At 39.3% G+C, this 16,677-nt stretch overlaps 2 long non-coding RNA genes across 5 annotated transcripts in view; both read right to left on the bottom strand.

Annotated features, from left to right (window-relative positions):
* The window catches only part of LOC135282758 (uncharacterized), an 87,830-nt gene extending 74,931 nt beyond the window's left edge, over positions 1-12,899 (bottom strand). For all 3 annotated transcript variants that reach the window (XR_010348801.1, XR_010348802.1, XR_010348803.1), the window contains exons 1-2: positions 12,787-12,899; positions 11,458-11,595 (exon numbers count right to left, since the gene is read on the bottom strand). This is a non-coding gene — a long non-coding RNA (uncharacterized LOC135282758). The remainder of the gene's footprint in view (positions 1-11,457; positions 11,596-12,786) is intronic.
* Positions 12,900-14,267: 1,368 nt separating this feature from the next.
* Positions 14,268-15,422, bottom strand: LOC135282880 (uncharacterized). Of its 2 annotated transcripts, none has more exons than XR_010348876.1 (3): positions 15,082-15,422; positions 14,702-14,918; positions 14,268-14,362 (listed from the first exon to the last, which is right to left on the bottom strand). It is a non-coding gene; the product is annotated as an uncharacterized LOC135282880 (long non-coding RNA). The 2 variants fall into 2 exon arrangements; XR_010348875.1 differs by having other exon boundaries at positions 14,702-14,764; positions 15,082-15,420.
* Between the last annotated feature and the right edge of the window lie 1,255 nt (positions 15,423-16,677).

Raw genomic sequence — 16,677 nt, 5'->3', positions numbered from 1 at the left:
AAGACTCTTAAATTCTGCTGCATGTTCTTTTTTTTGAAAACTTTTCTTTTCAAGCATCAGTTGAAAAGTTTTCTCCCCTTCCCGACCTCATGGTATAAAATTATCTGGCCTCTGATCCTATTATTCCTTTGGATGGTCCAATTTTCTCAAGATTTGTCAGAGCTTTTGCTTTTGTCCTCACCTTTTCTTTGAAGCCAGGTACAGATGTCAGACTTAAATGTTAATTTTAAAGTTTCCTTTGTATCTTTTTACAAAATTACATTTAATTTGAACTCTTATAATATTTATTCAAATCCATTACTAAAATGAGAAGGTAACATTTACTTTTTTAATGCAAAAAGTTCAACTTACATAGCTCCTGTTTTAAAGCATTAGAAGTTCTGAACAATTGCAAAGGCTTTACTTCATTTGGTCATTTGAAAACCAGTCCAATTCTGGAAAGTTTTTATATGCTGTAAAAATAATCACATGACATTCAAATCTCTCATGATTAATTCAAAACCAGGTCTAACTCAAAATTCAAGTGGAGAGAACCAGATACCATATCTAGATCAACAACATATGGGAGCCCTTTTCTCCTTCCCACAGAGCGGAGAGTCTGTAAACACAAACCATAAACTTTGTCTTTTATTTATGTGTTGTCTCTCAATGACAGAAATCCTGAAATAAACATACTGCCTTCTTTCTATGGACTGCTATTATCAGTCTATATAGTACCAAACTGACCACAAATAAAACCAAGTTTTCCTATTAGAAAATGGGGTGTGTACTATTTTAAATACTTTTGGGTAATATTTTGCAAATGAGAAAATTCAAGAAAACATTTGTGCCTTTCCAAACAAATAACACAGAATTTTTGTAGCCTGGAAAATCTTCCTTGCACATGGAGACCTGATGCACAGCATGTTTTCAAAAGACTAGATACTAAGTTTTCAAAATTAGCACAAGTTTCCACCCTGAAATATTTTTCTGTGACAGACAAAAGTTTCAGATGATCAGAGTTTTCTGCAGGACTGAAGTTGCATTTGGTGATTTGTTGTAACAATTACTTAAGGCATGCACTGCTTCACCATTAGTGTCTTTTTTTCCCCAGCATTCTTTGTATGCTCTGAATATTTGGCTTCCTCACATACCCCAGGAGAACACAATTGCAACAGTTATTTTAAGTAATGTCAACCTTTTCCTGCTCAAACTCCATAATTAAAGCTAAAAAGGGAAAGTGGATTGAACAAGACATTGTATCCCTTCCTTTTACAGTGCCCCAAATCATTCTAGCTCAGGAAGATACCTGCAGCAGATGAGTTCCTGTCTCCATTAAAATGCAGCAGAGGAAAGTCTAAGAATGATCAAGGGGACACATTGGAGACTTCATGTTAAATAAACAAGAGAATTTGATGTACAACTAAGAAAACAGGGAGTGAGAAGAAAGCTTTGACAAGAGATCACAGAGGATAAGTTATCAAACAGAAGACCTTGAAGCAAAGCATATTTTGTTCATTTCAATAAAGAGCAGAAGATTACACACAAGAAGATGGAAGAAGATTATTACTTTCTCCTCTGACAGATTCATGCTTGTATCTTTTTTAAAATTTATTTTTATATAGCTGTACTATAATCAATTCCCTCTTTAGTCTCCACTCCCAGGCTGTAGATCTCAAGTCCCAAAAGCTGGAGTGCAGTTGAAGTTACTCAGTCAGGAGATACTGTCAGCTATGACATTAAGGAAAAAAAAAAAAAAAAAGAAAATAAGAAACCTGGAAACTACAAGGTCTTAAAAATGAACAATGGACAACAGAGCAGAATGCACTGAAAGCTATTGCATGCAGCAGTATCAAGACTGTTAAACTTGATATAAATAACTTCCAAAAGTAAAAAGAAAAAGTATTTATTCTTAAGAAACAATTTATTGCAATCTAGACTCCCAACCTTGTTTGAGCCATAGGTAAAGAGGCATAAAATACTGTGGTATAGATCCTAGTAACATTCAGCATTGGTTGCAAGGGCTCATTTCTAAGATTTTGGTTCATGGATTAAGTGGAAAGTTCTAATCATGCAGAGTGTGAATTCTGCATCTTCTAATTGAGGAGAAACACACCCACACTGCAGTGAAAACAAAGATGATATATGAACACAGAGGATGGGAGGGACCATGAAAAATGCCAGCCTCTCCTCTGATATATCAAGCAGTAAAAAAGAGAAAGTAAAAGGCATTTTTACACATAGAAAGTAAAGCTAGTGACCAACCTGGACCTTGCTCAACATTAGAATCCCTCCAGGTTTCTCCTCACTTTCCTTTGTGAGGGTCACCTTCCTCACAAAGCAAAACTGAGTCCCTGGGAAAGTGATAATCAATAATTCCAGGACGAAAGATGGAAGATGGCAAAATTCTTTTCCCATCACCTTGGGAAATGGTGCTAATAGACAAAGAAGAGCTGTGATAAGTCTGCAATCAAAAAAGGATAATCTCCCTGTCAAACAGAATGCCAGCAGACATCAGAATACTAATCAAGGCAAAGCTTTTCTGTGCTCCTGGATGTGACTGGCATTACACTGTTGTGTCTGGAGCACAATGGTTTTACTGCCATAAATCTGGAGATGCCATGTGTTTTCATGCAGTTAGGATCCAGCACAGGTTGGATTTTGCCTGAGAGCTCATGCATAGCATCCTAACTGCATTTCCAAAAATTGGATATGCAGGATAGAGCAAAAAAGACCCTTCGGTATTTGAGGCTTGGGCTGCCATATGCCAATCCTATAGCTAGTGGTGGTAGCCAACACTAATCAGAGCTACAAGATGGCAGATTAGGAAAAAAAAAAAAAAAGAAAACCTACACTATGCAGGCACTTCATCTGACAGCGTGTAATTAGGCTGAGAAATTCATTGGCCACTAGATGCTCATTAAGGCTGAAACCATCCATCAAAGTTGAAGGGGGAGTGGGTGTCAGACAGTTATGCAATGTGGGCAGATGACCTCAAATCTTCAAGGTCCACTAAATCTCCACTTCCTGGTCTTAAGCCATGTGTAGCTGTTTTTTTTTTTCTTCTTCTTTTTTTTTTTTTGTGACTAGACATTAGGACAAAAGCTTTAAGGCAGGGGAGAGGCAGCACAGGTTATTTCTCCTCCTAGCTTTATTCTGGAGTCCCTTGTTACAGGTCAGGAGATGAGTCCAGCAGGTATCCAGCAGGATGCAGTAACTGGATGGAGGCACAGCCTGGCCATTTCCACATCCACAAATGATCCCCTGACATTCCTACATTCCTGTTGCCATGCTGTGCCATTGTTCCTGGCACACACTGGCTGCTGTTCCAGAAGGCACAGGAACAGCCCACATCCTGCACTCCCTGTGTGACAGGCAGGCATTTTACCACAGGTGCTGCCTTCCCATACACAGCACAAGAGCTCCCAGTGTCTTTTGCAGCCTCCATCACCCCATTCAGGCAGTGCAAGCTTAGCCTGTGCTGAACCAAAGCTGGGAATCAAGGTAATGAGGTCTCTTCCTTCCCCCCAGGCACTCTTGCAGGCTCCTTTCCAACTGGAGGGATCACAGGACAGGAAAGGCTGGTGGGCTTCTTTCTTGCAGAACTGGCTGCAGTCCACACCCAGGCATCTGTTAGAGAGCTCACTAATGCTCTTTTATAGCAGATTTGGCCAGCAAACCTGGTAACAGCTGCACGAGCTGTGCCTGGGATCCATACAATTAATTTGCAAGCCTGTCATTGTTCATCACTAGATGACAGCAATGCACTTCTGAGCATGCCTTGAACTGTGGCTGGGGGCACCATCCAAGTGGCTCTGTGACTTGTTTCCCTGCAGTAATCACAGCTCCTCCAGGAAATGGTTTGAAGAGGATGCACTTGGGGAGATAACTCTGCATGGATGAGGTGCCACAGTCCCACAGGAAGAGGAGGCATCAGTTCAGGGGAATGCAGATTAAAATAAACAGTGGTGGAGCTCAGGATTTATCCCAAAGAAGAAACTGAATATTGGCTCTCCTCTCATCACCACAGGGACAGAGGAACATGTTATGCATGACTTTCCCACCAGCACCAGTGCTGCTGCAATACAGGGCAGAGACATGGAAAGAGAAGCTTCTAACTATTCCATAAACCTCTCCCTACCAGGGCCACACATGCTGGCTGAAGAAAACAGGTACCACAGGAGGAGTGAAACCATGGAGATGGGGATGGAGGAATAGGAAAAGAAGTAAAAAACCCCAAACAAATAAAATAAAGTGGATGCATGACCAATTCACAACCAAACACTGCTTCAGCTGGAGCAAGTATCATTTAATCCTCCAATCTCCATAGGAAGGCAGCCTATAAATTTAGTTGCATGCATATATATGTACACCCACATTCACATAAATCCTTGTGTGAGAGCAAGGAGCATGAATATCTGCAGCTTCAGTAATTCCTTTCCCTTCTGGCAAGAGAAGAATAATTTTTTGTTTTTTATGTCTACGACAAGCCATTTATTTACACACAGTTTTTTCATGCTGCTCTTTTTCCTAGTCACCTGAAATTTTGCCTTTGCTGTATAGTTTTTCACTTATGATAATTATTTTAATTCTGAAGTAAGCTTTAGGGTAGACAGTCTTACAGAATGTAAATGAAGCCCTTGGCCACTTGAGGTCATTAGATACTCCATGACAAGAAAATTATTTATGAGCAAGAAAAGTTAGTTTTCTCTACCTGCAAGGAATAAATTGATCCCTGGTAAGGGGGAAAAACTCCATGGAAACCAACCAAACATAAAAACTTCACAAAAAAACTCCCACAACAACACCCCAAACAAATACAAAGAAACAGCACCCCCTTCCAAACCAAAACGGCAAGAAAAAAAACCCGCAACGACTCCAAAAAATAACCCCCAGCTATAAAACTACAGGGATAGGGATAGGTTCAATTGAGAAAAAGAAAAGAGTTGTGTTTGCACTGCTTCTGAAATAACAGTTTCTCTGGATTATCCACTCACAGCTGTCAGGGAAGCAAGCCTCGTTTCTCTCTCACTTTAGTATAATAATCTATGGTTATTTCCTCCTGGAGTGGGATCATCGACTAACAAGCTGGTCATTTTGTCCTAGTGGAAGGCATCAGCCAGAATTGCTCATCCTGCATAAAATATCTTTATAGAGCTCTCATTACCACAAGAAGAAAATCTTCTTAAAAGGGCTTATTAAAGGAAACTGCCAGTTCAGACATTCACCTTCATGACTCTCATAAAAGTCCCTTTTTTTACAGAAGTGAGGGAAGTGGAGAAGGTAATAAACATACAAGAAATATTAATATAATGAGTATTGATGACTGACTGGGAAGGAAAAAAAAAAAGCAATTTTCAGCCCGACAGTTCCTTGTAATGTCTAAGAGGACCCAGTCTGACTTCCCACTAGGCAAGGTCTAGAAATCAGAAGACAGAACAGAAAACAACAGTGGCTGCTCCAGGAGATAAATGACCCATGTTATTTTGGCTTTAATTTTTCTAGCCAGATGAAATAGAAGTGGGCTCTTTTCTTCAAGAGAAATAGAATGGGTCACTAGAAGTTGGATCCTTGGAAATTTTGGCAAAGCAGTGAAAATAATTTTCTGTAGAATGAGAAGGCCTTAAATGAATGCCATTCTAGAATAGCCCTGCCCTCTTCAAAACTAACCTAATTAGTTCTTCAGTAAATGAACCCACGTGGCTTTAAAGTAATGATATCTTCTCAAACTGAGCCTCTCCTCTGGTTTCATGACTGTGCACAATTTGTGTTGCTTCATCCATCAGTGCAACACGCGATCCAGCAGCCCAGTACTTCACTGCCTCATGCTTTTTGTGCACTTCCATTCTCCCTCTTCTTGTGAAATTCCCTGCCTTGTGTTCACCCCCCTCCCCAGCAGCAGCTGCATTTGCCCCTCAGCCCAGCTGCAGGAAATCTCTCTTCCAGCAGGCAGGACACTTATTCCCACAGCCCATTCAATACCTTGTATCTTGGAAAATGAGGTTCCTTAAGAAAACAGGAGACAATGTCACTGTGCTTAAAGGATGCTAATGATTGGTAGGGGACTGACTGCTCCCTGTAATGAAAGGGAATGTGGAACCAGCCTCAACTTTTGCAGCTCTTCAGGGAAGGGTTGTTGTTTTCCCTCTTTAAATAAATTTCGAGCAGACGACAGGTGAACTCTAAGTGTAACTCCCTCTGTAGGCAATAAAGCATCTGATGGAATTTCTGCACATCTGTGAGTGAAGTGATATGGATTAATCAACATATATCATCATCTACATGGAATGTATTAAAGCCTCCCCTGGACTACTGTGCAAGTACATCCTTCTGACATTATTTTGATATTCATATCTCAGCTTTTATTTGTTCCTCATCTTTTGGGGTGATGGATGAAGATTAGAAAAAGCAAATCTCAGGGAAGAGTTTCCATTTGAAAAATATTTGCTCCAACCTTGCACACTGTATGTCAGGGCTGATAAAACCAGATTAATTTTCTCCATTGGTTTTCAGTCACGGGGTGGTAGGAAAAACTGACTGGTCATTTCTTGACATTCTCCATCTCCACACCTCCAAATGGAAAACATGTAAAAGTGACATTTCTTTCCAGAGAAAAGGTTTGATTTACCACAAAAATGGTAGCAAGTGCTTTGCAATTCGTAGAAAGTTCACTTTAACTTACAACAGGAATTTGGAAAAATGTGATTGCAAGTTAATTTTGCCAATATGAAAATGCGAAACTGAGATCCTCTGAAATGGTTGAAACTTACAAAGCAGTGCCTTCCAAACTTCATTGGGGTGGGAAGTTCAGCAAACATCAGATTATGGTTTGTAAGTTTGAGAAGATATAGTTTTTATCCCGTAGAATACATTTAAATAAAAAATGTATCAAAGATCACAAAGCTATAGAGGAAGCAGTATTTGTCTTAACACAGACATAATTTGATTAAATCATAGGGATATTGGAAATATCAGTGTTGATTTAAAATTTTGGCTTTAACAGCATCTCCCACTGAGTCTTGAGACAGTCTTGCAAGTTTTGGAGGACTAGCTTCAAAGAACAGCAGTCTGTTCTTTGATGTCACATGGACTTTCCTGTCTCAGAGTGATTTGAGCCAACTTTCTCTAAAACTCAGTTTTCTCAAAAAAAAAAAAACCCCAAAAACCCAGCCAAACTGAAACACTCAATTTAAACCATGATATAATAGTACATCTTCAAATTCCACTCTAAATTTATCCAGAGCCTGTTTTTATATGATTTAGATTTTTCTCATCAACACCATTCTCCAGCTCAAATAGCTATTTCTTATACTTGTAGTTCTTCCTAGATGAATCTTCTGCACCTTAAAACTATTTTTTAGCCAACCTGGCTAAACAAATGGGCCTATTAATCAACTTATCCTCCAAAATGTTCCCAATTATGAACGTGGTTCAAATGCCAGATCAAATCTTTCTAAATAAGCCTCCTCATCAATCTTTGTGGGTCAACATCTGTCACACACCTAAGCAAACGGAAGGGAAAAGGAGATTGGTGGCCAGGCAGGTACTTGCTGAACTGAATTTCTCCTCACTGGTTCATCCCTCTGGGTTCTGCAGCTTGGCAGGGGCAGGAAGGACATTTGTAGCAGCCAGCTCTGCATTTGGGGAGGTTTGATAATGCCCTTTTTATGGCTGTGTGAGGACACAAAGTCACAAGGGAGGTGTTTTAGGACAGACAGAAGTACCTGATCAAATGCCACCAGCAGCAGGACATGCTGGAATATGAGGATATCCCAGTGAGAAGAATGCCCAAGTCTAAACTTAGCCATGATTAGAGCAACTAAAAGAGCTGGTGAAGGTGTTTAACTCTGCCACAGAGCAGCAGCCAAGCCCTAGCAAAGAGAGCTGAGTTTAATTTCTGCAGGCACTGCACTGCAGCAAGGCTGCAGGTACCAGAGCAGCTGGTGCTACCAGTGGACTCAGCAAACTGGTTTTTACACTACAAGCACTTACACAACTCTCTCAGCCAATTCTCACATGTACTTTTCTGCTTAAATCAATGGCAGGATGAGGAAGGACTTGCCTTGTGGCAGGACTGTGGTTTATTGGTATCACCTGACAGAGAAGAAGAGAAGAAGGGGCATTAAGGAATCTTATAGGCCACCAAAAACCTGCTGCTCCACCTCAGCAGCTTGCTTCCTTTACACTGGCAATTCACATCTCTACTGCTTGTCAGCTGCAGAATAAAACAGGGCATCTTTAGCAGCAACAATGTACCCTAATTAGAATTTTAAAAGAAATTACTTGCTTAAGAGCTCACTCAACACTATTAGGAATACACATTACTTTTTGTTATAGAACGGGAGTGTTTTGGTAGTGACAGCCTCTTTTGACTAAATTTCTCTCTGCATCCTGACAGTGTAATGTTGATTTAGCACTATGCTGTCAGTTATCTTAGAATGATAATTCTGTCTTCCAGCTGGGGAATAAAGCTTTAATAAAAATATTTATGGAACATATGATTTTTCTTAATGATGCCTAAGTTGGGCAGGCTCAACTTACAGTAGCTAAACAAAATGTCACCCAAAACAATTACAATCAATTCTTTTCAATCTATCAGCAGTTAGAGTCGAAGCATTAACAAGTGCCAAACTGGGAGCACTTAGAGCAAAGTCACTGAAATTAAACCAGCATCAGGGAAAAGATGTACTGATCAGCAATCTGAAAGGACTGCTCTGCTACTGCTTGGACATCTGCACCCTTAATGCCTTATGCTGCTTTGGTTGGGTCTTTTTGAATCAAATGCTCAAAAAGTCACTGCTTGGCAGTTCCCAGAAAGTGACATTTAAAAGTGTGGTCAGGGGAAATAAAGTGAAATACAACAGACAAGGCTCAGCAAAAGAGCCCATTCATCTTTCACAAATGAGCAGGTGGAGAAACCAGGGCGGACTTACAAACACAGACAAAGGAACAACCAACTGAGCAAACCAAGAACATATGGTCCAGAGTTGCCATTTGCACCATCTGCCTCCATTTGTGATGGAAATGCCAGAGATGGGAGTAAATCCATCTTGTGAGCTGTGGCTGGACAGTCCCTCATTCCACAGGGAATGCAGCTCCCTGAAACAAGATATTCCTGGAAGAACTATTCTTGTTTACTTATGAAAAGCTTATGTTTTAATTTTAGGCTGCTCTAATCTAAAGCCTTTCTATCTTGCTTCCATCCAAATTGCACATCTCACAAAACATAACTGGCAGCCCTAAAAGCAGGAATAGTTGCTGGAACAACTAAAATAGTGTTTGTAGTTGGCTGAAAGTCATCTGAGACTGTTTACAGTATTCACAGAAATGTCAACTAAAAAAACCCCAAAACAAACTAAAAATCAGTTTCATCAGCAGTAACACATTTACAACTTGAATGTTTTTATTTATCCAGGAAACAGCAAAGAAAATCAGTGAAAAGGATGAAATAATGCTGTTCCCCCAGGGCTGAGGATATTTTAGAGGTAGATTATCTCCAACTTTCTCCATAGGATAAACTAAAGATGATAGCCAAGCCTGATACCACAATCCTATTTTGCAAAGTGGAAATACTCATCAAAAAACTTTTGAAAAAGAACAGCATTTTCCTGGCAGCTAATCAAGCAAGAACTACTGTTTTTCTCTAGGAATGACCAATTCATTGTTTCAATGTCAGCTTTTATTCAGGGAATACACCACAGTACATCAATGAAGATGTGCAGGCATGCAAACTATTCTTTCTGACAACTGTCATCTTCAATTACTGTTTTCCTGCCTACCTCAGTTCTTCTTGTCTTAACCTGTTGTAGTGAATTCTAAAATCCCCCTTGGGACCCTGCCATAGTGTAACAGTTCCTGGCAAGAAGGGATTCCAGCCTGTCTCAATTAGATCTGTGACTTGCTGCACTCATTACACAATTGCACAGGAGCAGCTGGAAAGAGTGAAAGTAGAATAAAACACACATGCACAAGTGCAGCCCAGAGACACATTTCTGTGCATTTGTAAGCTGTATTGCTGTAAATTAAAAATTCTATTTAAAATTACTCCAGAGATTTTAGCCAGCAAGATCAGCACAATCTCACCCAAAGATATTAAAAGAGGCAGCAGTGGTTCCAAACCAAACGAGGGCTAAGTTTTGATACAATAGGAGCACACATGGACCAGAAGCAGAGACCAGGCAGCTACTATAGCATTGAACTAATCTCAAATCCCTGTAAAAAACCCACTGGGAGCTGAAACAACATTAATCCATTTTAAAGCGCTTGGAAATCAATCAATAGATTTGTACTATTGGCAAGGCTCAGCCCACATCTTCTGAAAGAGCTGATGATTTGCTTTGGAGAAGAGCAGCTTTGTCTTTTCAGGAGAAAATTTTGTTTAGCTACAGGTCCAAGGAATTCCCTCTGAGAAAACAGATCAGTCTGATCTTCAGCCAGATGTCTGCCATTAAAAGACCAAGAGGCACTTCCTCTGTATGGGGGTCATTGGTACACCTGGAGGCTTGGAAGGGTCTCCACAGCAAGACAGCTCAGTTTTAGTTCTGCAGGCTTAGTTCAGCAATTATTGTGCTTCTTGCAGTGTAACCTGGACCACACAGGCCTTGAGGAATCAGAGCACTTGTGTTGGAAGAATTTTAAGTACCCTAACAGTTATTCCAAGTATGAGCCAGAAAACTGCTGTATAAACATCCCCTAAAGCCAGTGGGACAATAAATGATATACTAAACTGTCTTGAATCCCAGAACACAGAAAAATACAAGGACTTTAAAGCAGCATTTAATTCTCTTTCCTTCACACCCAAATTGCCTGTTCTGTTGAAGAACAGATTGCTACTTTCCCAGTTTCTTCACAATACATCTTCATTACAATCTGATCAATACATGACCCTTGTCCCCTTGCAATCAACTTTGCCAATAGCTCCAGATGCATGATCAATGCCTGTATTTAAGCCTTTCTCACTTTGCTGTTAGTTACACTTGTAGCACACCCCCTCACTCGTGTTTACAGTACAATAAACAGGTTACTGATGTGAACTTCACACACATCCAGCCCTACAGGATCTCAGTTTTCCCTGGGAAAGGTGATAGCTTTATAACTGAGAAATTCAAAACAAGTAGATTCCATGAAAGAATAACTCTGTATGATTTTAATTCAAAATTAAATCAGAAAAAACAGGAAAGTTGTGAGACTGTACAGTAATTAAAGTCATGAAAAGCTTTCATATTCTTATTTGCTTCATTTTCCTAGCTTGCTTTGGTTACTAGGAAGTTGTAGTTACTCTGCTTTAAGTGGCAGTTTCCAGTGCTCATTTATATACCCACACTGTGCTCTGACACACTCACAGGTATGATATTCTCTGCCTCTATCAGCTGCCTTTTTTGACTCAATAAACCTCACCATAAATTGACCTATTCTGTCTTAGTTAAGGCTAATCTCCTGCCTTATGGTTATCACAGGCAGCAACATTTAATTACCCACCTGAATTTATTCATTTTCATTTAGGCCTGCTGCACCTCCAGCACGCTGTGACTGATGTGGTCCAGGAAGTAATTTGCTCTAAAGAAGAGTAAGAGTCCTTGGCATTTGTAAGGCAGTTATCACCATCAGGTGCTTTCACTGAAATCACAGGGCAAGCTGCTCGTTACAACTGCAATTCATACCAAGCCTAATTTCCAACATGATGTAAATTCAATGTATCATGTTGGACTGTAGAAGAATACATTTGCCTGCCTGGTATCAAGGTTCGTCTTTGTTAGGACTTAAACTCCACAGTTAGCTACAATAAATCAGCTCTACCAAAAAAAAAAAAAAAAAAAAGGCTCTGGTAGCAGCAGGTTTCCAGTCTTTGCTTCAAATCATCTCTACCTGTAATTAATGCTTCATCATTGTCCTTGAGGGAGAGCATCTGTTTTCACAGATCATGCTAATGCTTGGTTAAATACAACCGTCTCTACTGTTCCCCAAAACATATTTGGCAGATCTTAAAAACAGATTGTTTCATATTTTTCAGGAGGTTTTTACAACTGCTTTCCCAGACACTTTTATCATTCCCTTTGCAGGTCTCATGCAATGTTTTTTTCTTTTCATTAACTGACAAGGAATTCCATCCTACTTCCACTGCCTGGAAACAGAGCTGCAGTATAGACCATTATCATTATTATGTTATCATTATTCTCAATTACAGCAAGCCACAGTCACAAACACTGCATGATATGACCATTAGCAGCCCACCTATTAGTATTGGGGAAAGTAAAGGGTAAGATAATTAGTAAAGGGATACCAAAACTTGCAGCAAGCACAAATTCCACAGTATAAGAATTTCAAGCCCATTCTATCCTTGAAGGGAGACCTTGGCCTACAGACACAATGCAGAAAGGGCAGTAGCTCCAGTCACAGTTTGCTTAACCCCTTCCTTTCCTTATCAAAATTAGCCCAGCTCTGCTACTGAGACAAAACTTATGGTCAGTGATCACGTGTGATAAGAGACCCGAGTGCTTTTTTTGCCCCTTTTTTTTTTTTTTTTTTTTTTTTTTTTTTTTTTTTTTGTGGTTGTATTGCTTTCTTTTATTCTACAAAATACAGATGCTTTCCCTGATCTCTGCTGTTTCACCACAAGGCGCAAAAGACATCAAAAGACACACCATGGTCTAATGGGGCAATCCCATGCAACACCAGCAAAACCCACAGATTATTTTCCTACTGCTGAGCAGGAAAAGAGCAGCTGGGACACTCCAAGCTTATGGCACCTGGCTAAGCCCTCATGAGTCTGAGGTAGGAGCACAAATGGCAGGGCAGGCTCTGACTCACCCTCTGCAGTAACAGCTGCCTGGGCTTCAGTGGCTCACACCACCTTTCTACTTTCCCTGCACTGCAGGCAGAATGGGGATAAGCAACAGGGATGTAACAGCTGTGGGATGTAATCCTGCATCCAGCCTAAGCCTGTGCAATTGCTGTGAACATATAATTAAAATCTCATTCATTTACACAAATTAAAAGTATTTGCTTGCCCCACTGTAGGTAGAATAAAGCTGTTTCAGAATTTCACTCCTCTAATGGTTAAGAACCACCATTTTGCTGTACATTACTAAGAGAATCACTGGGAATTAATAAACACCACATTGATCCCCACTGTTACAGATCTGCTGAAATAAAAGAAGATATTTAACAGCCAATATTTCATGTTTCTGGGAGATGCTTAACACTCACTTCCCATCATTTCACTCTACAAGGTGTGGTACTTTGAAATAAGGTCACAGCACCAGCACCTTCAGAAAACTCCCAGCTTAGACAGATCATAAGAATGTAATATATTTGAGATGTTTTAGTCTCATATAGGATTAAAAAGAGCATAGACTCCAGGAACTGCTGGTTAGGGCATTCGGGGTTGAGCCAACACAAATCCATTGTCAAGAGAGAAATTATATTTTAACTGCAAAGTGAAAGAGGATAATTCTAATGATCAGAGATTACAAAGGCAACAGTCTTAGAATCAAATAATCATATTGCCAGCAGAACCATTTTATGGAAAGTATAGCTCATGATAGAGTTTGATAAATAGCACCTCATTAGCAGATACTCAAGGAGCCAGAGGTTAGTGGGAGTTAGAGTCCAGCCAGATTTGTAACATCGTTTTCAAATTAAACCATTCATTTAAAACAGCCAGGCAAACGAAAAGCTGAGTTTTACAGTTCCTGTACATTTGTTACCCTAATCAGGTACCAGCCATCATTTTCTCCCCAGTATACTGCAAAAAGAATGATTTTCCCTCTCCCCCTTTTACATTTGTACGATTGTCTCGGGTTTTCAGGTAAAAGCTTTAATTGTCAGTACGTGGCAAGTGTAACAATGGGGGAATTTGCACATCTGATGTTCCTTAAACAGGAAGCAAGCCTTGCAATCCAATTAGCTGCCTTTCATGGTAACTCTAATTTCTAACCTTGGGTAAAGCTCTTTCATGTAAACCACTTTGTGCTCTGATCTCCCAGTGTGCCTGGCATTTATTTGTCATTGTCAAAAATAATACTATAAACTAACATATTTTAACTCTGAAAGTTAAAAAGTAAGGGTATTACACATGCAGCTGATAACAGCATTCACAATCCCATTCCAGCCTTCTATTGGATTAGTCATTGTACAAAAAAGGATAATTGAGCAATAATATGACAGGGATTTCTGTTAGGGAAGTGTCTGTTATGAATTCAGACACCCAAAAAAGAGCAGGAGCAAGCTAAGAAGATTCCAAGTCATCCCAGTAAGAGAGCAAAAAAAGCAGCAAGTGATCTCCCACCTGTGGTCCAGCTCCAGCAGACAGAGTGACAAGCTCATGCTCTGGAGCCTCAAACTGTTTTGTCCAACACATTGAGCAGAAAGTGACAGCATTTAACTGCAAAAGTATAGAGGAAGGAGAACGTGAAGCTGTTGTCTCCTCCTAACAATAACATTCAACTGATTATTACCTCAGAAATTGTGAAGGCAATTTATGTTTAATTCAGAAATTCCCATCTGACTCTGAGTTACACCTGCAGGCAAACTCGTCTGAAACCTCTGAGGCAGTGAAAAGAGACTGCACAGACAACAGATCCTGGGAGCTACAAAGCTCCTCACTGTTTTTTCCTGAAAGGCTCCACATGACAAGGATCACATAGAGCACTCACACATCAAAGACATCCCCAGCACCAGGCACAAGTTATAAAGCTTACTGCAGCACATAAATACCACCTACCTCCCATCCTGGTATCTTAACTTTGACTTGAGGCTTTGAATCCACATCAGGAGCTTCCTCTTACTTTGATTCAAACAAAGCTGTAAGGGCATATGTACTCTGCTATCAGCACATAAAATAATTCTTAGCCTTTTATCAAATTAGACTTGTTTTATTGTAAGACTGAGTGATCCTTAGAGAATGAATTTGAATAAGGTTTTTTCCTCCTCTCATGTATCTATAGACAGATGACACATCAGGTTAATATTTGGTGCAGAATTAGGTCCTAAAACAATGAACTTCAAAAGCTAACAAATAAAAAGTAAAATAAACAAAATAAAAGACGAGGCCAAAAAAAATTATAAAGGAAAACAAAATGCTCATGGCCCTTATGAACTCACCAGTACAAGTTCCCCTGTAGTAGAAGGATAATTCAGTCCTCAGCACAGCTGACAAGAGTAGCCTCAAAAGCAGTCAGCAACTCTCAATTTTTTTTTTATTCCTGGAAGTTCTTCCTACTACAATATTTTACTTCTGTGAAACAAAGTCAAAAGCACGCTTACATACAACAAGAACAGAACAAAAATAATTTCTCTTTCTCTATAATTTCAGAAGGCTTCTCTAAGCTCTTAACAGACTTGAAAAACACAGCAGCTCAACCACCATCCTTTTGTATTGCCAAAGGCACCTGTTTACCCAATGCTAATTGAGGTTAATCAGACATCAGTTAGGAGAGGAGGCATTTTCACCTTTTCAGACCAAAATGCCCAGGACTGTAGCTTGTCCAATTACCCTGCTCTAACTAGAAAAGATGCTGCCTGTCTGTCTGAAGTTACCTTCTGCCTTGCTGACCATTTCTATTTGTGGCACAGAGTTTGCAACTTGCAGTTGTTGACTGTCTGCTGCAATTACAAAATTATCTGAGTACAGCTTCTCTAGTAAATTCCTCCTGGTTAGTATTTTACGAGCAAAATAAACATATTTTTAAAGTAGCACATAATTTTACTAAAATATTCTGTTAAATCAAAAGTAATTTTTCTAATTAAAATGCTCTTTTAGTGAGGATAATTCCTCTTTGTAGGCAAGTCCTTTTTAACGATGAAAAACAGTTCTTAGCAGTGTGTATGCTCTCATAAATATTCTTATATTCCTTCTCAGATATTTAGCAGCATTTTTGTTGCTTACACTTCATTTGTTTGCACTTTCTCAAAACTGCAGTGGAAGCTGGCCTGCTGCTATGATCCATATCATTCCTGGATGCTCTTTCTAGTCTGATAAAACATTAAGTAATATTTAAAAAAAAGAGAAAACAAATGGAGAGTTTTGTTTTATGAAGTCATCCAAATTTTAATTTTCAATTTTCAGAAATAAAAAGACATCCAATTATGGAATAAATAAAAATTAGCTCATTATTGTAAAGATAAATTAACTGTAAGTGAATAATGTTGATATCATGGGTGCCTGATTTGCAATAATTTACTCATTGAAGAACTGTAAGCCAGACAATTTGCATTAGAATGGTTAAGTACTTTAATTCAATTATGCAATTACTATTGGGTGATTAAAGACTGAGAACAAATAACAAATAAGTCTGAGTTCATTTTATTTATCTACTAGCTGCTAACTACATGACTTAGCAAGCAGTTTAATTAAACTTGTCCCTGTGGGAATTTATCTGGTATTGCTGAAAGTAAATATGTATAGGAATTCACCAAGGAGTGACCTTGCCTTCCTAGGAATGGTTTGGGATTGGGAAGCAAGAACTTGTCTTTTTTTCAAAACCATTGGGACAAAAATCTTTCATGAACTTCAGGTTATAAAACCAAGAAGAAATATCTCCACACCCTCACTCGGGACTTTTATAAATAAATTCATAGAAAACTGGATGGAACAGAGGAAAATAAAAATTGGACCATAAATCTGTGGCTGGCTTCTCACTCGACATGGGATTACAAAGAAAGAACAAATGCCTTGCTTGTGTGCAAGGTTTTAGATCA

Source organism: Passer domesticus, chromosome 17 (assembly GCF_036417665.1).
Source record: "Passer domesticus isolate bPasDom1 chromosome 17, bPasDom1.hap1, whole genome shotgun sequence".
Classification (NCBI taxonomy): Eukaryota; Metazoa; Chordata; class Aves; order Passeriformes; family Passeridae; genus Passer; species Passer domesticus.
This window is presented reverse-complemented; position numbering and strand designations above follow the sequence as displayed.